General features: G+C 37.4%; 1 long non-coding RNA gene across 1 annotated transcript in view; it reads left to right on the top strand.

Annotated features, from left to right (window-relative positions):
* The first annotated feature begins 14,922 nt into the window (after window positions 1-14,922).
* Window positions 14,923-27,516, top strand: part of LOC136291822 (uncharacterized) — a 28,643-nt gene continuing 16,049 nt past the window's right edge. Inside the window, exon 1 of the long non-coding RNA XR_010721753.1 lies at window positions 14,923-14,949. This is a non-coding gene — a long non-coding RNA (uncharacterized lncRNA). The remainder of the gene's footprint in view (window positions 14,950-27,516) is intronic.

Raw genomic sequence — 27,516 nt, 5'->3', positions numbered from 1 at the left:
TTAAATTAAAAAAAAGTCAAATAAGTATTTGATATCACAGCAAAGTACAGTTAAGTGAATTATTTCTTATAAGAATTGCTAATAGAAATTTGGGGAAGTCAGTTGTGCTGGACATGACTAGATTTACAGAGAGTTGGCTATATGAAACTGTCTGGCTAATCCCTCTCTTTCACAGCATATGTTATATAGCCCCTGCCTGTTGCACCTTTATCATCCACTGGCATCACCCAGTGATGAATGTCATCAGAGGACCCAAGGCACAAGGATTTTCAGTCCTTTTTTAGGGGCTGGAATGAAATTTGGCCTGGTGTCTATCTCTACCTGCTGAGCTCTTGTTGCTGCAGTGGTGAAAATCATGTCTTCTTGTTGCTTTGTACCCTTGACAAACTGCTTGCCCTGAAGGGAGGGTGTCACAATGGTGGCTGACTCAGGCACTGTGCCAAAGTCCAGAAATGATTTATGGACCAAGGTCTCTGCTCACCCGAAGGAACAAGTGATTGTAAGGGGCTGCTATCTGTTTCTGCCTAAGCCTGTTGTCAAAGGTGGTAGGTATAAACAGGCAATGTCAAACTGCTCTCTGCCTCCTGTGCAGGCAGTGTTTGACTGTAAACAGCACTGAAAACCTGGCAGACTTTTTGTCCATCACTGGATGTGCATCAGTTTTGGCACAGACCAGGAAATGACTGGTGCAGCAAAAGTTTTGGAGCTGGTAGTTTCCCCATTTCATCGAATTGAAACTCTGGGAATTCTCATCTGGGTCTTGTTCTGCTGCTGGGGAATATATATATTAAATTACCATTATTCCAACCTCACACTAGGTTACAGTCCAACATCTATTATCTTTAAAAAGCCAGCTTTTTAGGGTGCTGCAGTTTAATATGGAAAAAAATATTCCTAATGTATTATTCTCAAGACTACCAGTCAAACTGTGCAAACCACCCTTGCAGTCAATGGCAAATAGTAGTGTGGGAAATGTACTTCCTTTTTCACAGACAATTTTGACATTCCTAACAATGATGTTGTGCATCCAAAATCAGAAAAGAATACAGGTATGTGATGTCTTCAGTAAGGCATGTGTTAAAAATCCCTAAACCTGATCTGGGAAAGTCTCAGTGGATTTGCAAACACTGAAAAAGTCAGGCCTACCTCTCAGGCAGCGTGGCTCGGACAAAGAGCTGGGGAGTCCAGCATCAGACCACCTTGCTACTTAGCAAGGCAGGTGGGGCAGGGTAATGGAGAACCAGCCACCAAGCAGCCTTGACATCAGGGGACTGTCAATTTGAAACAAATTTACTCTCTCTGAACACGAGGTTAACTCAGTGTGAACTGCAGTGAGAGAGGAAATGCTGATGAGCATGAATCCCTTTTCTTCGGCACAGGGAACTGATGTTAAAAAACCCAGGAAATTTTCTGGCAAATTACTTCTTGAAGAAAATGGAGGAGAAATGTTCTTCTCTGGCTTCTCATAATGGGTGAGCAAAATTTGAGTGTACACTTAATTTGACCTACAAACTGCAAGTAGGATGTGTATTTCCTTGTGCAAGTGTGGAAGGCAATTTAATGTTATGCCCTTTACCAAGACAGGCAGTTCATCTGGGTTGAAAGTGGAGAGTTTCTTCAAGTAATATAGCAGCTGAAGTGAGTGAATATTATGTGGGCTGTGCTGGTACACAGTAGTATACCAAATATTGCTCACATAACTTTAGAGGTGTTCAGTCTAATTCAGTGGCTGCCAAGAGGTTTAGTGCCAGAGACCTATATATGAATATCCTGCTCTTGGACACATAGTTCCTGAAAACATAAATCCCTGTGTGTGGTTACTGCACGACCAGCATCTGACTCATTGCTTCGCAAAGCACTTTTTGTTGCTTGGGAAACATGAGGATATTGCACTATACAAACCCAGTAACTGCAGCACTCCTGTAGCAGTCTATGATCTTGGAGCTGTCAAGAAAACTGTTCTCTGTTACCCACACCATGGCCACTAGGAACTTGATGAGATGAGCCAAACAGAGCCCTGTACCTCCAGCCACTCTGCATCCATCCCCTTGGTGTTCCAGCTGATGGGGAGCTCTCAGGAGGTGTTAGTTGCACAGTCCACATCTATTGCACAGTTTTATTTCCATACAGCAGGGGGTAGTAAAATACTCAGAGACTTCATGTGCAAGAAAAGAGCATCAAATAGTAGAGCAAGTGAATGGAAAACAAACAAAATGTCTATTTTTAAACTGAGTTAAATCCATATAATTTTCAATAGGGAACCTTTTGAGTCCTTGTAAAACAAGTTCCTTAAGGGTTTGAATGATGCTATTTAAATGTGTAATGACTTGGCCTGTTAAAAACCCAACATATTGATTGCTGTACTTTGAGGATGAAAGTATTAAACATTTTAATCGTGCTGTGCATGTTTAGGATGCAAACAAAAGTCCTCATTGTGAACCTGCCAATTAAAGTAGCTGCCAATAGGGAAAGGAGACATGCCTGTGGCTTTTCTTGGGTTAGCTGAGGTCATGGCTACAACTAATGCAAAGGTTCTTAAAGAAGTTTGGCATCTGAGCACATGAAAATCCCAAGCAATATTCCACTCTTTCTATTAAAAATTTTGGAGCTGTTTTGGACTGACAACAATGTTTACAGAACAAGATCAAGACTTCCCCCCCCCTCCCCCCCCTTGTATTATTAAGAAATATATAACACTTAAGAATGCAAAGGACAGTCTGAGATGTTAGTGCTAGAAACCCAGTAACAAGAGTGCTCTTGAGCTTGTGTACTGTACATGATCATCATATAGTCCAACAGGGAGCTCATAAACCATCAAGGAAACCCAGGGGAAGCTGGTGGGAATAGTTATGTGCTTCTAGTCAAGGAATGGTTTAGAACTTCACTGTTTCTCTGCTTAGAGTTTTGAAGTAGCAATTTAATTTCTATTAAGTCATTGCCTCCGTATTTCTATAGCACCATTTAGCAATACACAGAGTAACGTCACATTTCTCTTCCAAACATGGCAGAAAAAAATCAAACTTCTCATTTTCTTAAGGATTTCATAGAAATGCATAACCTATGAGGTTGGTTCCTAGTCACGTTCTTACACCAATTTAGCCTGATAAGATCTAAATCCCAGCACACTTATTCCAGTGTATGTTAAGAGCAACCTGAATGACTAACACCCAAGGTACACTAGTGTAGACAGCTGTGAAGAACTGAGTCTGGCTCAGTGTTCACTATTGCAAGAAGAAAGCTGTACTTAAATGCATGTACAAATTGGGATGTGTTTATTTTACATTTCTGCAAAAGGTTTTAAAATCTACATCTAAATTTTTGTCTGTATTTTTGTCTCAGCTGATGTATGAGGAGGACATAGAAGTCCTTTGGTGAATGTATACTGAATTTGTGTTATATAATGATTTTAATTTTATTGGTAACTATTACTAAAGATTCAGAAGTAAGTTAAAAAAACAACCTGTAAGCCAAATCTACTTTATTTTCAAGAATTTCCAGCTATCACTCACATATCCTTGCCAAATGTGTCATTTCTCTTAGCAACAGTTTAGATGTCTTTAACAAGTATTTTTAACCTGTAAAAGAAAGTCATAGAGCTCACTTCTGAAATCTGAAGTTCTGTGCAGATACTTAAGGGCTGGATTCAGTGATAAATTGCTTCCCCTCCTGACAAGACCATGGAAGATTTTCTTGAAGGGAATGCTTAGTAATTCAGTGAAAGCGGTTTGGATGAATTTTAGTCTTTCCAGTTGAATCTGGCTTTACTTACTTTCTAGTATTATAAATTATTGTATGTGTAATAAAACATGTGCACCTCCTGAGAAAAAATGTTAATTCTACTGGGAAAGAGGCTGATTAAAAGATAACATTAGCTGTAGATGTATTTCTCTGTAATTTATCCACACTTTAAATTATCACCTAGGTTATCTTGGAGCAATGGCATCTTAGTAGCCATGGTTTTTACATAAAATGTCCAAAATTTCACTTGCAGTTTTGCCTGCAGACAATTTGTAGTGCAGTCTTTAATGCTCTTTTAGATCCCTTTAAAAACAGATATTTCTGGAATGACAGATGCTAGCACTGGAGATAGTTAGCTGGTATTAACCCGTCAAAGTAAAAAACTGTCCAGTCTTTTGCAACCACCTTGTCAGTAGTTTCTGTCATCCCTGCGGGTTATATAATGCAGAGTGATGTGGCAACAGCTGAATCTGGTTGAATGTGTGCCAGAACCACAAATATGTTGCTGGATATAATGTACCTTTTTTCCATCTAATGAGCAAAAGCACAGATGATACACAGGGGTTCTCACATCCCACTCTATCTCTCATTCCCATCTTTGGATTGCCTACCAAGTTCTCCAAGTGCAAACTAACCTCTGAATTTGATATACCAGATGCTGCTATCTCTTTTAAACTGTGTCTTTTAAAGACATATTAATACTTAGCAATAACAGTTAAATAATCTCTTTACTCTTAACATTTTTTTACTCAGGTGGGTCAGGCATATCTGCAATGAAATCACATTCTTAGTGTCGCCTTCTAAGCCTTCTACAGCATCCTGTCCTCTTCAAGGCTCTCTTTTAGATGCTGGGTTTCATGGGGGAAACATTATCTTTATTTATTGCTGGTACAGTGCTAAACACTCTTTCACTGTTTTAGGGTTAGTTATAAACTTCCGACAATGTAATTATAATAAGAGTTTTACCTGACCCAGTGCCTTATTATTGTCTTGTAACTGTTTTTTGAAGGAGGCCTTTTAATAACCGTGGTTTAATTCACTAATTCTTGAACTTTATTCTGGATTAATAATTTTCTAACGGTAGGTTTGGATTAAAATTTAAAACAAATTTTCAAAAGGTCATCTTATAATGAGATACTTGTGTGGCCATAAAGAATGAAAAAAGGAATGGATATGTTCAGTTGTTCCAGAAGGCTCCTGTATGTGGGTAACCTATGGGTTAGGTTTGAAATTAAAAGGAAAAAACAAGGAAAAGGCATGAGAACCTGTTTTTGTGTCAGATCCATATGACTGGCAGGAATAAGACTGTTGTTATTCCTGGGGGTGAATATCTTTAATTTTTCTATAGGAACTAGAGAAAGATAAAGTATCAGAAAGGAAGGCTGTAGCAAGTCTGATTTTTGATGGATTTATAAGAGTTCAGTAGGAAGCTAGTGTAGTCATAAGCAAATATTTTATTTTCAGTATTCCTGGACACATCTTCCATTTAAGGAAGGCTTGGGATAAGGCTGGGGAACTGGAAAAAAACATGTCAGAGAGAGTACTATGGCGTAGGCAGGAGCATATGCTTCATATTAGGTATTCCAGTACAAATTCTTCCTCTCTCTACAGTACATGATAATTTTAGGGCTAGGACTGGAATCAGGTTTTCAGAAAAAAGGTAGAAAGACTTTTTATTCTTGCATTCTGCAAAACTGTCAGAAATAGGATGAAAGTTTGCATAACTGTGAACAAATGCCTTATAATTGGATTTACTATACAAATTGATCACTTTAAATTAAACAGAAAAAAAAAAGAAAAAAAGAAAAAAGAAAAAAAAAAGAAAATTAGGCTTAGGTTTAGGGTGGTATTATTACCTAAAAGAGAGAATCTTCTTCCTCCAACCTCACTGTTGGATTGTTTAGGATCACCAAAGATTAGAAAGAATGTTGTTTTCTAATGAATCTCAATTTTTCTTAATGAAGTGTTCACTCAGTTTGTTTTCCATTTTTTGGCTTAAAAGCAGAGGATTTTAGGAGAAATTGCCCACTGAGCCTAGTCGTCCCTGGGTCTGGAATGGCTTCAGTGTTATGAATGCAGGTTAGCGTCATGAAGGGCAAATGCTGTTATTCTGGTATCTTATGGAATACCTTGTTCACCAAAGTGGGAAGGGTGGATATTTGGAGAGACTATTGGTGACTATACAGTCACTCTCCCTAATGCACTTTAGCTGCAAGAGCTAGTTCACTGCCCATATAATAAGTAGGATTGTGGTTGGGGTTTATCTCATATCTGGGAAGGAAAAGATTTGACCTGGAAGTTTAGGATGACTAATTCTCTCAATAGCTGAAGTTTTATATGTAGAGATTCCTACAAGGATTAATTCTACAGTTGCTTTTCAGGTTAGATTAAAATTAATTTAAGTTTTGGATGTAGAAAATAAGTCTTGAAGAAATCAAGGTCCTGTTGGATTCTTTATGTTCACAAATGGTGAGAATATCCCTTTCTACACATGCCATTAAGTTGTGTTAGGTTTCACTCTAGCTATTGGTTACCTGGCTATAATCATAACCTTGTGATTGTGGGAAGAGTGGGGAACTCAAATGCACATTGCTTCCAAGAAGTTATTAAACTCAATAGTTCTGTAGAAGTGCTTACAGAGGAAATTGTTAATAACGAACAGCAATATATGATATTCACCCAAGGGTTCTAGAGAAGCTTGGAAGCTGGATTACTGTAAATAACTGTTTTGGAGAACCAGTGAACAGGAATTAATATTGTATGTTGGCAGAGAATCAATATGGATTTTTAAGGGTAGGTCATGCCTCAAATGCAGTAGCATTCTTCAGAGAAATCAATAAGCTTGTGGATAAAGGAATAATGGTTGATTTAACCTATTAGGTTATATCTTTTCAAGAATCTAAGAAGTCAGAGGATAAACGAAAAAGACAGAAGTCAGCAATAAATGGTCAGTTTTCACAGGGAAAGGAGCTTACCAGTAAAGCATCCATGGGATTTGTCCTGGAGCCTGCAATGTTCCCAACATTAATAAATGATGTAGAAACAAGAAGGAGAAATTTTTGAGGTAACTTAGTTTGCTGACAATACTAAGTTATTCTGAATAGAATGATAGAATCATAGAATAGATTGAAAGTGACTATAGAAGATCATCCTGTCTAAACCCCCTGCAATGGGCAGGGGCATCTTCAGCTAGATCAGGTTGTTCAGAGACACATCCAACCTAACCCTGAATGGAAGAGTTGTTCCAGTGTTTCACCATCCTCATTGTAAAAAAGTTTTTCTTGTATCCACTGTAAATCTACCCTCTTTAAGTTTAAAACCAATACCCCTTGTCCTAAGTCAACAAGCCCTACAAAATGTTTGGCTCTATCTTTCTTATAAGTTGTCTTAAGTACTGAAAGTCTGCAATGTGTTTCCCCAGAGCCTTCTCTTCTACGGGCTGAAAAACTCCAAGTGTCTCAGGCTTCTTTCATAGCACCTTAGAGGTGCTCCATCCCTCTAATCATCTTTGTGGCCCTCCTTTGGACTTGCTCAACAGCTCCATGTCCTTCCTGTGCTGAGGACCACACAGCTGGATCCAGTGTTCTGGGGGGTGTCACCTGAGCAGAGCAGAGGGGCAGAATCCCCTCTCTCCCCTGCTGCCCACGGAGCTTTGGGGGCAGCCCGGCGCATGGGCGGTGTCCGGGCTGTAAGTGCACATCTCCGGGTCCTGTCCAGCCTCTCATCCAGCAGCACCCCCAAAGCTTTCTCAGCAGGGCTGCTTTCTGTGTTCACCCCCAGCCTGGATTGATACTGGGGTTGTCCTGAGCCAGGTGCAACACCAGCACTTGGCCTTTTTGAGGTTTGTAAGCTGGGCACAGACCCCCTTTTCAAGCTTGTCCAGGCCCCTCTGGATGGCATTCCATCCCTCAGGAATATCAACTGCACCATACAGCTTGGTGGTGTCTGCAAATTTTCTTCCGGTGAACTCAGTCCCGCTGTTTCTGTCTTTGCTGAAGGTATTAAACAGTACTTTTCCCAGTACAGATCTCTGAGGGCCATGGCTTGTCACTGATCTCCATTTGGACACTGAACATCCACCATATCACTGAGCTGTTCACCACTACCCTCTGGATGTGACTACCCAATCTTCCTCATCTACCAAACAGTTCATCCTTTAAATGTATTCCTTTCCAATTTTGAGATAAGGTTTTTTTGGGGGACCATGTCAAAGGCCTTACAGAAATAGATGGCATCTGTAGCCCTTCCTTTGTTCACTGATGTGGTCGTGCCATTGTAGAAGGTCACAATCACTTGTTCTCCATGTGCCTTAGCACAGCTTCTTGGGGGTTTGTTCCATGAGCTTTGTGGGCACAGAAGTGAATATGTAACATAATTTTACTGTGAAGAATTATAGAAAGGAGTAGAATATGTAAAGTAAAACCAGGAAGTATCAAAATAGGAAAAAAGAGGTATTTTTTCCTCAAATTGCATTTTTAAGCTGTCAAGATTCTTGCAACAAGATGCTGTGTACAGTAAAAAGTTCTCAGATGTGAAAAGTCCAAGAAGAAACCATTGAGGACTATTAAAGATAGAGTTGCTGCATCAGGATAGTTGCTGCATCAGCCACAAATCCCAGGAGGCTGAAAAATATTCTGGGGAATTAGTGCTTTATATTATACTGTTCTCACACTCTTCTCTGGGATCTGTCTTGGACACCATCAGGAATGGCTGCTGGGTAAATTGGAAGCTTGATCTGATAAAATATAATAAGGGAGAGTCTTTATAAATTAATCTGGTAAAAAACAACCCAAATATTCAGTGTATTTCATTATGCATATGTGTTACTTGAATTTTCCAAATACTGCTGTTATCAGTGCAAAACACTTGCTATCCTTGTCCTATTTCTAAATGTTTAAAAAGACAATACAATTGCTTTAGTAAGATTAATTTGGTACTCTGCACTCTGAGAATTTTTTCATATAATTTTATTTGGAATCAAATAAATTGTGTATTTTTTTCCTTTTGTGCAACTGTCCTCTTTTCCAAAGTCAAAACTGAAAATAGAAAAAAAGTTAATTAAAAGCATAATATATGTTACACATCATGAGTTGTCTTGCAACATAAATTGTACAGTTGCCAATCAAGCAAGCCCACATCTACCAAGCACAGACTACTCAGCTTTAAGGAGCTGCTCTCTCAGTTATATTTTTCTGCTTTTGCTGTGAATATTGTAAATTTACCACAGTGCCATCACTCACACTTTAGGACAGGACCCTCACTGGCTGAAATTAGCAATAGTTCTGTTTAGGCATTTAAAATAGTATCAGAGAGTGAAGGAATATTTGATCCTTTTAGTTGCATGACAAACCTAATAAAAATATTGTATTGCTCAGAAATAAATCAAAAGATTTTGCAAAATGTCAGGTGTAGAGAAATTTGTAGGAGATGAGATCCCCTTCAAAGCAATATGCTGTATACTGCTCGTGATAGGATTTCATTAGCTTAATTAGCTTCAGCTTCTTAATTTGTACTCTCGCCATCAAGTCCTGCATCTCCATTCTCTCCCAGACACTCTCTATAGTTTGGGTGCATGAAACTTTGTTGCTGTATTTTGCAAACACAAGAAGAAAGCGGCAATATTGTTAGACGTGTCCTTGGATGCCCTGTGACTTGCAGCAGCAGCAGGAGTGATGATCTTGTATTTAGTATCAAACAATAGCTCACTATAGAATTTTCTAAACTGGAGTTGGCTTCTCACCATGTCCCAGAACCAACCTGGCATTTCACAATAGAGGAATCAAATGTCTTTTGGCAGCATCTGATGTCATCATTGCTTAGGGCCTGATCTCAGAATTTGGCTGTCATGAGTCACTTCATCTACTCAGTTGTGTAAAACAGGAAAAATGTGGGCATCAGCAGTGCTGTGACCTTTATACAGTTTTCAAGAGATTGAAAGAAGGCAGAACTGTTATTACTAATTTTAAACCGCTAATATATGTTGGGGTTTTCAATCCATGAAGCTAATGGAAGTCTATCTGTACCATTTTATTTTAAAGGAAGCCTCATTTGAACCCAAGAACTCACAAGAAAAATGGCAGTGGGAAGTGCTTGGAGAGAAGGGTTGCACCTCATTATGCACTGTCCTGGGTGCCATGGGTGATGATCACTCTGGTGTCGTGGGTGACGTATTTGCTGCCTTGAGGGAAGGATAACTCCTATCTTTCTTTTGGCATATTGGCTAAAGTTGCATTGAGAAACAACAACAACAACAAAATGATCACTTTTAGGGCAAACGTCACATTTGATATTCTAAATTATTTTATGCTGAAGATCTGCTGAAATTCCTCAGCAGTAATAAATGCAGTAATAATATTCATGTATTACTAATCTGCCAAACCTCTGAGGCTGTTGGGGTAAAACAGGGGTTTCTTTCACATCTTGTGATCTGGCCGATCTGGCCTGTTTGTAATATACAATATTTATCACTTGTGGAACTCCACTGGTATCATAAATCAATTGGGTGTTACTCAAGCAATATTTGAGCAGGAGTTAAGCTGTAAGAGAATTATGGGATGATTTCATATGGTGGTCATCAGCCACAGATAGTTATGTGAGGAAAACAGACCAGAGCTTCATACCCTGATCCTTTCCTATATTCTTCTACTTTTAGTAAAGTTATGTTGCTCCTGCTCCCTGTCTTTCACAGATACTGGTTGAAGACAAGAATAAAGTGATTGTATAAGAGGATTTTTTAAATATAACCAATATATTAATAAACAGTATGTGGTAAAAGATTACCAAATTAAACAAGGCAGGACAAATTCAAGATTACTGAGATATCTTCATTCTGAGTTGTGTGGTACAGATTGATGTGTAAAAGTCCATTATTTTGGGGACGTGCATAACATAAAGGCCTTTCTTTTAATATTATCTTTCTGACTATGATAGTTGCATAATAAAATCTTAAAATGTGATGTTTAAGGATTACAACAGGAAAAGATTTGACATACTGGCAATTTGAGCACAGTCTGCTAGTTGTGCTAAGCTTTCAGTTTCCAAATCAAAGGTTTTGTCTGTGTCCTTCTGATGGCCTTTCTTTCAGAAATTGGAGTGGTGTAGTTGGACCATGGAGTTTCATCTGTGAAAATGGGTAGGTCTGTTCTGATCTGTTCCTAGTTGAAGCTGGGATTGAGGAAATCTGCAGTCTCCTTCTGTTACAAAGATCACAGTCATTTCTGCACACCTCATGCTGTATCGTATACACTCAGAACCGGAATTTATCTCTGGCAAGAGCTGTACTTCCTGAATTATGTCTGGCATACCTGTTCTCAGTTGTGAAGTATTTATCCATTTCCCGGTGTCAGCTACTGAATCCATAGGGATTATGGTCCCTTTTAAATAAAATCCAATCTTGTCATCTGCTACTGAATCCAAGAATTATTATCTCTTGTTTCATGGGCTTCTTATCAACAGCTTATATTGGCCTATTGGTCTTGAAACATTTTCATTACACCTCATCAGCACCTGGTTTTGCTAATTCATGATGTGGCTGAAGTTGAAGTGAAGGTGGCTCTGCCATCTAGTTTGATTTAGATCTATTGCTGACTTACTAATATGAGCAAAAATGGCAGCTGAGCGTCTGTCTGCCTTTTTCTATAATAAATGTACATAAAGAATCTCTGCATCTGCTAACTGATGCTGCAGATTGCTTTCCCTTCAGTGGAAGCCTTTCCAAATGGTCTCAAAAGCAGCAAGAATAGATGCTTGTGGTTGTTTTTCCTGGCGTATCAGTGGTGTGTGGAGATACATCCTTTCTGCTTTCTCTGTTTCTGTCACTGCAGTTTATAGGTTGGCCATTAATTTTTCTGTCAAATTTCAGTCTGGAGCATATGTGTTAGATGGCATCTACAATACATGGCACCTGCATGCTCCATACTGTTTGCATAGTTCTATATCAATACATTATCATTATATTCCTTTCACTGATCACTTCAGTTGCTCTTTTAATGAGTGGCATGCTTCAAAGACTAGGTCTATTGCTTTAAAAATGTAGGACTTATTTGCTTCCATTCTTTCTGAGATTAATTGTGGGTGCCAAGAATGAGAACTCTGCAGTATAAACATTTTTTTCTTAGTATTCAATGCAATTACTTATTCAGGTAAAGGCAAAAAACCCCACTTTTGTATCTACTGTTCTTTCTACTGGGCTCCTTGAATATTTTGATGATCTGTTCCAGCATTTGGGGGCATTATTCCAACAGGATTGTCCTGATCATCTTCCCCCTACTATAGCCCCTCAGTGTTATACCAACGATTTTTTTCTCCTTCCATAATAAATTCTGTGAGGACACTTAGTTCTGGTGTTCAGTTTTACTGCCTGTACACAGATTTTGTCTGGAAATCCACCATGCCTGGCATCACTCCATGTTGAAGATTTCCTTTGTTTCTCACCCTTATTTTGTCTCTTTATAAATTGTGTTTTCTATATTATTGTGGAACTCACAAGATCGACCTCTGCTGTCATCTTCCATATGCTACATGCTGAGTAGGAACATAAGAAAACAACACATTCCTTAAGGCTTTAAATTGAGAGAGCTGTAACAGAACTGAAGCCTTGTGGCAAGCCAGTGTTCCCAGATGGGAAAGACTACATTTAAGGCCTTTGGTGCTATTAATTTTTAAAGGCTGCAAAGAATGAATAAAGTGCGAGTGAGGCCTGATGGCTGACAGGGATGGAGAGGCCTGAGCTAATTGTGCCACACCAGTGCCCCTGGTTTCCCCTGGCTTCGTTTCAGATCAGTCTTGACATGAGGTCAGGGAGGCATTTCCAGTGGGAATAGACTTGCCAAAATACACCTTTATACTCTAGTGCTGTGCTGGCAGCAATGTGGCGCTCAGCAGGTGAAAGGGAGGGGCTGTTACAAAGATGTTTGCACTGGGAGAGGTAGGATTCAGGTGCAAGGTTGCTGAGCTGTTTTGAGGGGTTTTCACTCTTTTTAGCCCAGTCTGATTAGCTGATACCTGAGGGCAATATTTTTACAAATTTATGATGGAATGTAATCATTCCTTGTTGCAATTCTGTCTATATTTACAAACTTCCAGTTCCCTGAATGCCAGAAGTAAACATGAGAGGCTCATTGCTTTAGCAGCCTCCTCAGATAATTCTCTACCCTAAGCCCCTCTTCCTTGCTTCATTTCTTTATCAAAAATCATCCTACATGCTCTCTAGTTGTCTCTGGGGCTTTCCCGCTGCCTGCTCTATCTGTGCCTGTATTTTTGCCCTTTCTCATCCTTGGTGAACTCAACTGAACAACATTCATTGCCCTGAATTTGAACTTAGTCCCTAAGGAAAATTGCAGTTGTTGGTTCTTTTACTAGGCCTCTGTTTTGGGTGCTGACCTCCAGTGTTTCTTCTCTTCTATGCAAGTGTTGTAACCAGCTTTTTACATTTAGCCTACTACGTTATGCTCAATAAAATGTGACCCCTAAATTCAACTCTACTATCAGACTATCAGCTATTCCTATTTATAAATGTCACTGTTTTTTTTTTGTCTGCTGTCAAACTGCAGTTCTCCTTTTCCCCACATTAAGTTTTTCTTGTTTTGCATAGATTCCATGTTTCAGAATAGAAAATAATTGACTTTTAGGGTCACTTAGGGAGGATATTTTGTTTTCCCAGGTTTCTGGGTGGGGCACTTCAGCCCCACATTTATTTAAGAGGATCTCCCAGACATTTGAACTTGACCCTATTTCCTGCCAATAACACCTGGCAAGAGAGCTAGGTAAGTTAAATTGCAGATATATTAAAGATTTATTTTCAGTAAAGCCTGTTTGTAAGACGTTTGTGTGCCAAGTTATGTCTGGAGTAAACTTTTATAGCAAACACTAAATCAGAGGCAAGCAGTACAGAAAGAATTGTAAAGGGGAGTAAAATATAAAGGCTGACAGATCTGTAAGTAAAAAAAAAAAAAAAAGGCTGGGGAGAATTCTATGGCATTAACTTAGATAATTGCCAGAGTCATAAAATACAGATTTTTCTGTCTTCAAGACTCCTGAGAGCTGCTGGAGAAGAAGAAAATTAAATGTAATGGTTCATATATAATTCAGAATTTTGTTGCTTTTTATCATTCTCGAAAGAGTAAAAGAGTAAAAGTGACCTACTTTCTATATCTTGTAGTTTAGTGGGAAATTCCCCTGACTCCCAGTGTTAGCATGCTTGTTCTCCTCTTAAGCAGGTGCTAACTCCCATCTCTGCTTTACTACTGCTGGCATAGTATGTGCTAAATGTATTGTGACGTTCTTTCCTCTCAGTGTACAGTGGAGATGGTTGTGCTCCTTCCCAAATTCCAGTTTTGTTAAGCTTCTGGGATTAATGCAGGATCGAAATTATTTTTCTGTATGTTAGTTGTCAACCACAGTAGAAGTAACTAAATAACAAACTCTCCTCTAAGATTTGTGTGTTTAGAATCAATAAGTTATACGTAATAATGAATTAAAAGAGAAAGAATAAAAGAGAAGGCTCAAAGACATGGATAAAAAGGCACCACTTCTTTATTTGTTACAGTGTATATTCGGAATAATTGTGAAAGAATAATTAGAAATGTTCTTAGAACTCAGAGGAGAGTCAGTATTAGCTCCATTGTAAGGATGGATTTGAACTGGAAATATTTCAATCCAGAAGAGTTCTTCCGTTCCATGTTTACAAAATCCAAGGTGAACAGTCTAAAAAATCTAGGTGAGGAAAACTGGGAAATTGGACTTAAGGTTACACATCAAGGCTGTCTCCACTGTTTGTGAGGAAGTATTTGAAAAATAATCATGGTTCTCTTTGGCCATGTTCTATTTAGTTATCTATTTGAAGTAAGCAGTTTCCTCCAGCTATGGATATTAGACCAGTTAGCAAGAGGACTTGTGCATATATTTTTGTTTTACTTTTGTGATCCAAGTCTTAGGAGTTGGGAGTTCGGTTCCAAAGGGAATGAATTTACGTACGCAGGACACGTTGTTCAAGGAGCTAATACTTACAGTAAACAGAGGTTGCTTAACTGTTGGGTAATGCTACAATAGTTATTTCCAATATTTTGCAAGAAACAATGTTCATGCAATGTTTTACCACTAGCAATTTGTTAGTGGTTTTGATTCAATGCCAAAATAATTTCTAAGGGCTGTAATTTCAAAAACATGGAGCATCACACATTGGGAACTGTACCCTCTTTATACTTTTGTAAGGTAAGACATACATGAAAGAGACACAGGGTTTTTTTTCTCCCAGTAATAGTACTTTAAAATCTAAATAATGTAAGAGCACTCTTGTGACATCACAAATAGTGAATTATATCCATTAAAAGGAGATGCATGTGTGTGCAACTTATGTTACAGGTTAAGGGTAAAGTCTTTAAAATGCTTAATGAAATTCTTTCTTCAAGGAATTACTTCAGGAAGGCAGCTAAAATCTGAAGTGGTTATATTTTGTCTTCTGTTTTTGGAGCAGTGATACATTTACATTATAGACAGGTCAAACCGAGCAGTACTACAAGTCTATATGCAATTCTTTGTACAGTGTATTTCATTTGTTGTGATTATTATTTGAATAGAAAAGGTTTTAAAGTGACTGAAAATAGATTATCTGTAAAGTGTCCCTGGATCTCCCTCACTCCAGATCCTATAAACATTGAGAATACTGCTCTACTTAGCATATTTCTGTCTAGATTAACAGTATTGCTAGAAGTTTTCCTTTCCACTGGAAATAGGAGGCAATTTCTTAGTGGAGGGAAGCTTTAGCAAACACTCCTATTAATGCAATTCTCACCAAGTTCTTCCATTCTAGATAGAAGTGAGTTCTTATTTTTTTATTTTAAAGAGGGAAAACTAAAGGACAAAGTGGATGAAATGTCTTTGAAATATCTTACTTTTGTTAAGTGGCAGAGAAAAGCAAAGGGTTTTATCTCCTGTGCTTTTTTGCTTTCTCTACTGTTGTGACATTTATGGACGTAGGCATATCTATATGGGTATACACATATTTACATGTCTATATTGAATAGAGTTATAGTCCTGAGCTAGATTTGATTAACATCTACTTTTCTCTAATTAGACATTTGAGTCCAAAATCCTGGAGACTAAGCATGATTATTCTGAAGGGAAACTAGGAGTTTCCCAACACTTCTTCCACCACTTTAAAGATTGCTTCTTTGCTGGTGCAATCCTATTATTATCACCTACTTTAAAAATAGCAACATAAGATCCTCTTGGCCTGAAGTTAGTAAATTCATGTGTATTTTCTTGTGTGTTATAATACTGTGCATACCTACGTACACATGGATTTTTTAATGAACGTATCTACATTGCATCAGCTGTCATGGTTTTTCATCCAGTTCCAAGCTAATTTGTCTTTGGAAACCTCATTTTGTTATAATCTGAATAAAATTTTAGGTGGCCCTTTGGAAGGCTTGCCTTCAATGAGGACCTAGAATTTAAGATATGAGACACATTAACCGATTATTATTTCCATCAAACTCACTCTCAATTAACATTCACTTTCGAAAGTAACTATAAAAGTAGATTTCTTCGTAATTTCTATTCTCTTTGCTGTAATCATTAATTTTGTTAAAAACTAGGAGCAGAAACTGTATACTAGAGTCTGTGTGGCTACACTTATACCTTTTTACACAGAAAACCCTGGAAGTATTTAGGTATTCATGCTAATGTCACCCTCTAGATCTTGCTTTGCAGATAATATGTTCCTTTAAAATACTGCATGTCTTATTCTTTGGTGAAGCATCCCCAGGAGAAGACTGGCTTTCCATACACATGGTGGTACATGGAAAAATATCTGTAATGGTTTGTCAGACGCCTCTTGAAATTTTTGGTGGGATGCTAGCTTGTTAGCTTAAAGGCAAAGTGTGAAGCCATGTCTTGTCACATGGAGAAAGAGCACAGTACTAATACAATCACATGAAGGAAAGAAGCCTGTGGTGGAAACCTGTGACTCCAGGTAAAGAGGCAAGTTAATTGTGATGAAGTTGCTGGGAAAGACTGTGCTTTGGGGGTGGAAAAATGAGCATAGAGTTATGTGGAAAATGACTGTGAGATGGAGACACCCCAAGCAGGACAGGTTCCAACCACCCAAATGCACATCAGGGGTGTGAGTGCCTGGGAAGATATCTGCAGCAGTGCAAGACATGATGTAATCACAGATGCAGAATGAAATATCTGTTCTTGTGAAAAAGGTTCCACATCCTTTCTTTGATATTGTTCAAGGAGTTTAAATAGAAAGAAAAGGAAGATACAAAATAAAAGAGCAGAAAATAGTGCAAAAAATGCAAATTGATGAAGAGTAGCTAATGACGTGGATTGAGAGGTGGAAGTGGTGTTAACGAAATGAAAATAATACTTCTGTGGAAATTGTGTATGAGAATGAAGGGAGTGAAATGGGAAAGATCAATGTAATTCCATTACTGTGGAACTGACTAGCGTGAAAGGAAAAATTAAGGAAATGTCAAGGAGGCACCAGATAAAGGAAGGTTGTGTTAGGGTGGTATGTCAATGAGAAAATGATTTTCACACTGATTCTTGCATTTTCTCCTGTGTGTTTCACTGCTTATTGCCTTTCAGAACTGATAACTTTCTGAAGATTGGATGTCAGAATATTTTGTTCCACAAAGGAAAAATTTGCTGTAGGGATTTCATAGACTTGTTTTGTGTACCGTTTCTTGTCATTAACCATGTCTTCTTCCTACTGCCCTTTAAACCTGATATAATGCTGGTTTATACATCTCCTCCTAAAGGAACGCTTAACATGAGCAAGTTATAAAAGTATTCTACTGAGTTTGCCAACACTTGAGGGCAGGAACACTCAGACATTTTTGAATACTTTGGTTCTAATTTAGTGCTAACTGGAACATACCTCATCTCCACAGTGTTATTTTCTTTAGAAAAGAACATTGGTTTTATATACAGAACAAAAGGATGATCATTAAAACCCATCTGTGGGCCTCCTTAATAAACAGAAGCATGAGATAACCCAGAGAACTTTTGCACAGCTTTTGCATGTTGAAACTTCATGTCAGGGAAGTTTGCAATTGCTCAGAGGTTGTTGGGAAGTAAGAAAGTAGAAATCCTTAACTGTTAACCAACTGAACCAGTAACCAACCAAAACTCAGTCCACACTCTAGCAGATATGAATGTGTCCATTGATACTGCATTCCTAGAATCCCTGAGCAGTAGGGATAAAAGTGTCCATATTCGCATATCTAAACACTTATGGAGAACTTCTTCCTCTAGAGGAGTAGAAATACATTTGACAAAAATAGTGAAGCCTTTTCAATAGCTACTTGACACACACATATTTTTCCACCAGTGAACATTAGTTGAACCAGAACATCTGTGAAATACATAGAGAAAAGCTGGTCAAGAAAAGGAAAAAATTACCAAGCAGGGATACAAATTTTAGAGAGTGAATTATCAAAAATTCTTATCTTCCAAGTGAGGGGATGCTAGAAAATGTTATTATTTTAGATTTAGTTGCATAGGAGCTAGTAAAAATTCAGATTTAGATATTGGGGATACATATAAACACTCTACCATATGATAAAAAATTGTATTTGATATATGGACCATTATTAGTAAAATTAAAAGGAGCTGACCACCCTATTTTTCTGGGTTGTCTGTAAGGTTAAAAAAAGTCTAAAATTGCACCATTTTGCTGTTGAAAATGGGTGACCTTCTTATTTCTTCTCCTAAAGGTGAGTGTATGTGGAAGAGATAAGCTAGGATGTCAACTAGCAATAGGTCAGCTATGGCATGTGGATTATTCATATCCAGGCTGTTCCAAGGAGAAAATGCAAACTAAATGAAAATCACTTCTCCATGGTGAAAGGTGGAAGAACCTACCTTACATTCACAGCAGGACTATATGATGTACTACAAAAGACTGGTGTATTCTACCCCTTGATCTCTAGAATACTGAAAGAGAGAAGAATATATGGAGAACCTTGAAAATCAGAGCCAATTATTCTTCCCAAGTTTTGTATGGCTCTCAGGATGGTGAGTAATGGGTTTCTGTTCTGCACAGCAGCACAGCTGTACAGCTACTGGATTTGCTTCAACAAAACATCAACTTTTCAGTAAAAAAATTGGCTGCAAGAAGATAACAGATGTACAAAAAGAAAATAGGGAAGGAATAACTCTTAACATCTTTATATTTTGTTTACTAGAAGTTTTTAAAGGGAGAAAAAGCTTAACTGTTATGGCAAGTTGTTATTTTTGCCCTTATAAACTATTTTTATTGTACTAATTTATTCATATTATTGTACCACAGATAAGAGCACTGTTGTTGCAGATTGGCAGGTTCATATTCAACCTTCCTTTTCCAAATACTTGTATCTTTGGTACTATTTAAATGGCAACAGAAGCTGGCAAGAATCTGTGGCTACATTTCTTGTTCTTTTAAAGAATGAAAAACACTCTGGTTAACTCTTGTCTTTGTTTAGTCTATTGTTTCAGTTTCTTTGAAAAGACAATGGCAGACATTTTACAGGAGAGAATTATGGTTTAGCCTCTAAGAAGTTTATTTCTGTTTGTTAACTAACTAGTCTTTTGGGGGCTTTGTATTTCTTATAATATAGTAGCAGTCATGGACACTAATTCCCAAATATGGGCTTGTAATTCCTGCTTGGAGTTATAGTCACAGAAGTATAAAAGGCACAGGAACTAGGAATAGTGACATAATCCCAGAAGTGTTACAGAAAGAGAGGTCATGATGCCCTTTAAGTGAAGCTGTGACTGGAAATGTTCTGGACTTACTGTCCCAGTAAACCTATTGTCCTCATTACATGAGGCACCATAAAAACACATAACAAAAAAAAGCTGTCTTCTGCCCAGAAAAGCTTATTTTCTAATTTACAGCTTCTTTGAGCAGCTACTGTCCACAATAAATCTCAAAAGGTTGCTTTCTGTTGACAATCCATTAGAGTTTTCACTGAAGCAAGCTCTGAGCTCTGGCAGCACTGACCTGCACGTGCCCCTGAGTGTTTACACTGGAGTGGTAGCTGGTGCTCACCCTCCATCCTGTTCCTGACAGTGGCATTAAGGCTGGTGTTTACAGAGGCATGGAAGGGCAGGGGAGCAGGCAGTGACTGAGAACAGTTTCCCAGTTCTGCAACACTTTGAAAGTCAGGGACTTCTTGAACCAGAAATAATGATGTGTGTTTGAGGTGTCTTTGCCCCAGTGTATTTTCTTCCATGAACTTGTCTAATTTTCTATTGAACCCATGTGATCTACACCTGGGGCAGAGTGTTCTAGTCCAAAATTGCATGTTATTGTGAATGTGCCTTCTTTTGCTTGTTTAGACACTGGTACCTGCTAAGTTTCCAGGATGGGAAAGTACTGCTAGTTAGGACAAGCAGTACTTTCTTGGGGTGGCACCAGATAAAAGATGTAACCAAATGCACACTTGTTTTACAGCAAAAAATGATGAACATTGTGACACTGTAGATACCAAAGCTTTAAAAAATACATATTTTGATAGTTAAAAGCTTCTATAGGTGATAGATAACCATTATAATATCATGAAAAGTCACTAGTGATGGGGAAAACTCCCCCAAAAATCCGGCAAGGAAGAACCTCTAAACAATTGTTCTGCCTAGAAGACCCAGTGTACATAACCAGGTAGTGTTCTTGTTTACAGCCTTGGAAGACAAGAGAGAGAAGTGTGTCTTTTTTGTTTATGCATCATTGGATTTTTTTTACCTATAGTGGTTCAGGGATTACATCACACAAGGTTTTTACTCTCCATCTCTTTCTACAATCACTTTTAGATAAGGTATGTCTACAGCACAGTTACAAAAATGATTTAAATTAACCTACCCAGAAGTTCATGCTGCTGCTGTTAAACTGTGCAACTGGACTCTTAGTTTACTGCCAGCAGCAGTGTTTCCTCTCCACTGTGGTAAACTGCCAGGTAAACACACACCTTAGCTTCCAAAAGTGACCACAGGAGTCTTCATCTGCTACTCTTTTTTCAAATGTATTTTTCACTACTTGATTATTTGAATGAGCAATTGATAAGAAACAGAACATGTACCGAGACATTTGCCTATCTTGCAAGTAAAGTTTTGCATGTTGTACAAACAGAAATTCACTCTTTAGTTTCACATGAGTGCTTAAAATAATTATTAAACAAGTCTTTGTTTTCATGCTGGGCTGAGGTTTCCTTCACATCTGTAGCAAATTGTCCTAAGGAACATTGATTCAAAAGAACCAGATTGTCTGTTAGTATCATGGTTAGGATAGGCAGATGAGTCATGAAGAAGATTACTGTTATAGTTGATGTCAGGAAAAAACCCCCAGTTTTATGTATTATATTTCACCAAGTAAAATACATAAAAAATTGGTTTCTTTAGCATGATCATCTGATTTCACTAAGTCTTCTGCCACCCTTTGAGCAGTCAACCTTCTGTGTCTGAGGGATATGAATGGATGAAATGCTAGAAAATTAAAAATTGTTAGAAGTTTATCTGCCAGTATTATTGCCCCTTGACAATTTTCCAGCATGTGATTGATGATTAAGGTTTCTGCATCATACATAATAATTCCAGATGACTTTTGCAGACTGCATTTAACTTGAATGGTATCTGAAGTAATTTAATGAGCAAATTGCCCTTTATCTGAACAGTGGATCCTGCACCACCAGTTCTTGCAGGCTTTCTCTCCAAGCAACATAAACAATTGCCCTTTCTGAGTTATTCCTTTACCTCTTTTTGGGGAATGTTAGACTTCATCTATCTTCCTGGTAGTGAGGGAGAGCTGTGTTACACTATTAGAAATCAAGATAATCTATGTTACAAAAGAATGCTTTTCTTCATGGCACTATTTTGCAAAGCATGTATGTGTGGCAGGAGAGGTTTTTTGGTGTTTCTTTTTTTTTGTTTTTAACTCGAGGCAGATAGTATATAAAGTAAAAGTTCAGTGGAAGCCCGATTTGAACTTCTACTTAGCCAGATTATACATTAGGATTTGAAGAAATGACATTAGTATAATATAGGGGGAAAACCCAGTGTGAAACAGGCTTCTTGAAAAGGGATTAAAAATACTTTAATTTCTTATAATGCTTATTATAGGGAGTAGGAAATGATCCAAAGTAGAAATTATATTAATCTTGCAGGTATTGAAGAGAAGGGTGATGTATATAAAAAGGTCAGCTAAATAATAGTGGAAGTTAGGCTTTGACATTTATGTTCTTCTCTCATAATTCTACACATGGCCACATGTAACTATGGCAGGTGAAGTCAATTTTTTGGAAACAATTCTAAAAAGTTCTGTTTTCAGCTGCAAATGTCAAATCTCATCCTAGTGCTGTTTCTGATTTCTGTCTTGCATAGTAAATGGACATGGGCAAAAATCCAGAGAGTTATAGCGAAAACTTGACTTTCAGTTTTGAGTTAGACACATAAGGAAGAAATTCCTGACTTATAACATAATTTGAAAACCCAATTTAGACAAGATTTAAATATTGTATCCATATCTGATATGCTTTTGATTGATGATCTATAGCTGGAGTGGCCATTATTTTTGTGAAAAACTGCTCAGTTTTCTTCAAGCATTTCTCCCTATGCTGTTTAACCATCTGTTGATGAATATAAGTAAATATTGTTATTGTACAGATACTCTCTGGTCTGGCCTGTAACGTGTGATCCAAATTAAATCTTGGCTCTCTGGGGAGTTGCTGATTTTTAGTGGTTCTGAGTATATGTGACTGAGAGTGTGTATAAAAACCACAAACCACCAAGGTCATATTTATTTATTTATTTGCTTTGGAGACCTTGCCCCTACTTGGGGAGGGGGTGTTAGAAATCTGGGTGCATGAGGTAAGCTCTCCTTACACATGGAGTGAATTAGGAAAGGCTGAGAGAGAAAAGTACTGCATTTTCCAGTGTCCATCACTATGAAACTGGAATATGTGTCAAGTAGCTGCCAACTTTACATGCTGAGCAGAATACCAACAGTAAGCCTGTCATCTTTAAGTTGCTCATTTTACCAATATGTTTCTCTTTGGTCTTGATTGGGGGGGGGGGAGGGGAGAAATTTAGGCAATCTCAAATATATTAAGTAGTGAAGCACACCAAGTTAAAATAGTTCAAATGGAAAATTTAGCCACATTAATAGTGCATCATCTTTTTTCTATTAAGAAAAAAAAAATAGCAAAGGTTACAGGACAGAATTTAAATATAACCAAGTTAAATAAAGACAGAGTGGCCCCATGGTGAGAAAAGTATTAGCCTAAAACAGTTTGAGAGGAAACAAACACATAGCAGGTCTAGTTTCTGTATCTGTAAATAAATACAAATTAAACACTGAAAATTGACCTAAGAGGCTCTCTTGGATTTTGGAGGAGATGATTCACCGGAAATGTCAGAATAACAACAGGAAAATGTCAGGTGTAGGTAAAAAAAGAACTAAATTCTAAAATACTATCCAGAAAAGTATTTAAAATAATGCCAACAGTGTGTGGAATTATATTATTTTGAGTTACAGTTGTCTACATGATATAATTCGCAGTAAGTAAATGGAGATGGGAAGGGCTTGCTTTTCTACATTTTTTTACAATGTAAAATTAGGCCATTTTTCCAGATGTCTCTGTACAGATGTATCCAGTTGGGCAAGCTAAAAGGGTATTCTGCTGTTTCATTGAATAGAACTCTTTGTAAATTTAGCACTTTACATTTATATGGTATTTGGCTTAGCAGCTACCTGAAGTGATGCAGAGAAAGCACATGAAATATACTCAGAATTAGTATCTTGTGCTTTCACTTGTGCTAAGAAATATTTTCCTTGCTGAAATGTGAAATGCTAGTGTGAATTGAAATGAAATGAAATCTTAAGAATGGTAAAACATCTAGGACTTCATTTCCAAAGACATAGAAAGCAAAATGAGTGCAAAACATATTCTGTGAAGCAACTATATAATTCCCATATGAATAATGAAATAAATTTTAATAGTATTACTAGAGGGTGAATTAAGCAGTTTCCAACTGATTAAAATGACATTGTGCAGTTTGAAACAACACTGAATAAGGAATCAGATTGGAAACCTTGTGATTAGAGAAATATTCAAAAGTTCTGATCAAGTATATAGTAAAGACAGGCCTGAATCAACGTCCTTTGTACCCTTATTCATAGTAAACCAAAATGACAAGGTATGTAACATTCCTGTTAGTGTATAATTCAGAATAACTTTCATGATTCAAATTAATGCATAATTACTCCTCCTGGCTTCTGTTAGGAACTCTATGTCCCTTTTTCTGGACAGCAGAAATTATTTCAACTGTATACCCTGCATGCTGGCATTACAGAAACATTTTCACTTACTCTCTCAGTTCCAAAGTTTAACTCGAAGTGTTAAAAGTGTTTCTACTAAATATAAACCAGGTTTTCCACTAGCTCTTTTATGTTTTTGATTTCTCAATATTTCTCAGTATTTCTCTTGATTTGGCAGGTCAATCTGTTTATAGAGGCACTGACCATGATTACCTTCCGTTGGTTTTGCTTTTGCAGGAGGCAGTTGGAACTTTGTAGAATCAGGGTTTTTTTAAAAATTCCCAGAGTTCTTCTAATTGAGAGATGAAGAGAGGCAGAAGGAGACAGAAAACTTGATGCTTTTTAAACAAATATATTTTTAAAGTGTATTTGCATAATGGCAACATTCTTAATTGAAACTTTTTTTAAGAAACATCAAACTTGTCCTAATCTGCAAAAGTCCTGCTACAAAAACCAACACTCTAAGAGCAAGTAGTCTAAACATGCTAATATAGAATGGTTCTAGTTTAGGAATATAAACCTGGTGAGGACCAGCCTTAGGTTTCTTCCTGAGTTATTGATGTGATCTGCAAAATAGCTACTGTTTGATTTTTCTGGTTTCAGCTTTATCTGAAGTATTTTGGTGTAAGAATTATAAGGGAAAAGTACAGTTCTTCTAATAAGACAAAACTGACAGAACTGATTTAGTTCAAAAGTAAGCAAAAATTGCTGTGAATTGGAATGAAATTTGTTAAGTACTGGCACTAGCACAGCTTGTTTTAGTACTACAATTAGAACAAGTCTGCAGCCTTCATATATCCAAACTGACATCAGTCTGGAATGATTTTTCCAGAAAGAGTAGTATGGTGAAGAACAGAGTAATGTGTAGGCACCCTCAGCAGTGGCATGCCAAACAATGAACCATGTGGTTTTTTTCACTTACTTGTTCAGTTTTTAAATAAGAAACTGCTACAACATGAGTGTGTTTCCCTACATCCCCCCAGAAGGCTGGACACGGTGCAAAAATTGATAATTTAAGTGTGTGACTGGGAGACATCTGTAAGAAAGCTTTATCTTACACCATGATATAAAATGATCTCATGATTTGTAAATAGTTTTCCCAGATTAATTATAATCCTGAATTTCAGGAATATTTTAAATCACCCTGATTATACAGATAGAATCTAATTTTTACGTGTATACACATGATATACATAATTAGAGAAATGTGCTTCATTCAAACCAACTGCAATCATGAAATTACTTTTTCCTATTAAATTTTACAGGAGGCTGTGATTACATCCTTTTAATATGAGTTCCCTGCAATTCCCCAGCTCTCAAATGTTTCAAACCAGCTGTAGTAGTAGGACTTTTAATTATGCTCTTGCTTAGTGAGTGACATATAGCTCTTTCACAGTTTGAATTAGCCCTGGACAAACAGATCGGAGTAATGTGAACTAAAAAAGTAAATGCAGAACAGCTGTGGACAGAAATGAATGCCTTGATTGAAAACATTCTCCTGGTAGTTTTCTTGAATATTGCCATGGTACAAAAATTGCATTTTCATTGCAGGTTTTCTAAAGTGACAGGTGTCCTTTAGAGCAGCTTTCCTGTGCTTTTACCTTTAATTTGGAAAACTAAGTTGTTAATTTGCAATTTACTTCTATATATAGAAAAAGCAGAGCATTATTGTTCCTGCAGTGATTAAACCCCCATTCCCCCAAAAATGCATCTGGACAGAATCTTTTCTGGGGAAGGGTCTAGTTTGCATTGGGTATAATTTCTGATGATTTAGAGGTCATTAATGAGCTTCCTGTAACTGAAAAATTAACAAACCATGAAATTATTGAAGTGAGACATCCATTAAAAGTGTATTTTTGATAAATTGTATTTCTCTTTCTTAAAAAACTTTATTTTAGAAAATATGAACATCTTGTTTTAAAAATATAACCTGTGCCATTATAAATATACCAATTTTCTTAAGTGAATACTTAATATTTGATGCATTTTTTCTTAGGGTAGACAAGGTTAATAGTATCATACAGAAAAATTACCTGAGCCTTATTTCCATCATAGTATCAGTTCTTCAATGCCATGGGAGTTTTTAGAAGATAAACAGGAAAAGTGTAACAAAACCACCAAAATGAGAGTGACTTAAAGTATGGTATTTGGAAATGACACCTTGGACTGCCCAGGTGCAGTTGGATTTTTAACTGTGTCAGCAACAGCTCAGAGTCCAACAGATTCTGGGTTTGGTGCTTCTCAGCTCAGTAGCACTTTGTGTAACTAACCACAAAACTTTGAAACAGACAACTCAGGACAAGAATCCAGAACAGTTGCAAAAGCGTAGATTTTTCTCTTTGTCTTGAAGACCTGTGTTATTGCTGAGCATGGCTTTTCATAACCGCCATGTTTCTAAATTCACTTTCTATCAGCTTTGTCTCGTTCTTACTCAGGATTTAGCTAAAAGTGTTCAAATAGACATCACAAATCTCTGTTGACTTCTATAACTAACCACTGAACTTGAACTGAAATTTAGAGACTTACTTTTAATATCAACGTGATTTTAGCCTGAGATAAGTGTTACAGTGCTTGCTGGGGACTCGGTATGATCAGAGACATGCCTCTGCAGAGTCAGCTGTCAGACACTGTGGCAGCATGAGGCAGAAAAACTCAAGTTCTTTGAAATGGCAATATTTTGGAGGAGTGATATCACTTGTTTCAGCTCAAAACGTCTTAAGGACATCCTTTACTTTGGAAAGTTACAAGTAGGTACCAAGCTTTCCCTGAAGGGCCAAGTGGCAAAAGTTTATCCTGGAGGAACTCAATCCAAAAATCTAACTCACATACATTGACTCTCTCTTCTGCTGGAGGAACGTGGCTCTCTTAACCAGTTACAGAAAGTGTCACAAGCGGCTAGTTTAGGTACCTGACTCCGTATTTGGCTTGGGAATATGTGTGAGGTACCCAGAGCAGTGTATCAAAGACATTCTGAATGGTGTCATTTTTGTCCATCTCTCAGGACATACTACCAGAAGAATCTACACCAAGCTCCTTTTGAAATCTCTGACTTAATGCTTGAACATGTAGCACTGTTAGTGCTGCATGCCCTCTTTGCATTAGAAGTTTCTATAAGCCTGTGTAGTTTGCTTAGATCAAACATTGTCACTACTCAGAGATTAAATTCTGGATTCCTTGGCCAGATCTTCAATTGTATGAAAAGTTATTGTATTATTCTAGCTGATATTAAGAAGTAAATGTAATATTTTCCTCTAGAAAAAATAGCTAAAGTAATGAAATTTCAGTTCATACAGCATGAATTGTTTACATGGCTGACATTTCTGTCACCTGCAGCTTCTTAAAGATTGATACATTTGGGTTTTTTACATTACAAGATAAGCTTCATGAAGCTATATTAGATAAAGAATGGAGAATGAAGTCAAATGTGGATTTTGCAATTACATTTGAGCATAAACCGGTTTGCTTCATATTGCTTCCAAGCT

The sequence above is a fragment of the Chamaea fasciata genome, unplaced genomic scaffold, assembly GCF_029207755.1.
Source record: "Chamaea fasciata isolate MVZ Bird 193981 ecotype frontalis unplaced genomic scaffold, bChaFas1.0.hap1 SCAF_7, whole genome shotgun sequence".
In the NCBI taxonomy this organism is placed as follows: Eukaryota; Metazoa; Chordata; class Aves; order Passeriformes; family Sylviidae; genus Chamaea; species Chamaea fasciata.
This window is presented reverse-complemented; position numbering and strand designations above follow the sequence as displayed.